Raw genomic sequence first — 583 nt, 5'->3', positions numbered from 1 at the left:
TTCTTTTGGATATACACTCAGGAGTGAAACTTCTGGGTCATATGCTAATTTTATGTTTAGTTTATTGAATAACTGCCAAACTGTTTTCCACTGCAGCTGCACTATTTTACATTCCTACCAGCAATGTCTGAAGGCTCCAATTTCTCCACATCCTTACCAATGCTTGTTATTTTCTGTTTTTTGTTTGTTTTAATTTTAGCCATCTTAGTGGGTGTGAAGTGGTATCACATCGACTTGGGTTTGATTTGCATTTCCCTAAAGACTAATGATGTTGAGTATCTTTTCATGTGCTTATTGGCCACTTGTATATCTCCTTTGCAGAAATGTCTATTTCAAGTCCTTTGCTCATTTTTTTAAATTGGGTTATTTGTTCAAGAAAGATATAGCTCTTCAAAATTTCAAAGAATAAAATTTTCACTTAAAGAAACAGAAATAAGGGACATACAATGGTGGATTGATACCTATACATAAAATACCCAACAAATCCTTCTGAAAATTAGTGATATAATATTTTATCTATCCATAACAGTCTACATCACATATTATCAAAATAAAGTAAAAAAGTCATTTTTAAAAACTCACC

Source organism: Propithecus coquereli, unplaced genomic scaffold, assembly GCF_000956105.1.
Source record: "Propithecus coquereli isolate 6110/MARCELLA unplaced genomic scaffold, Pcoq_1.0 Scaffold59, whole genome shotgun sequence".
In the NCBI taxonomy this organism is placed as follows: domain Eukaryota; kingdom Metazoa; phylum Chordata; class Mammalia; order Primates; family Indriidae; genus Propithecus; species Propithecus coquereli.
The sequence above is the reverse complement of the archived record's forward strand: the minus strand, read 5'-3'. Positions refer to the sequence as shown.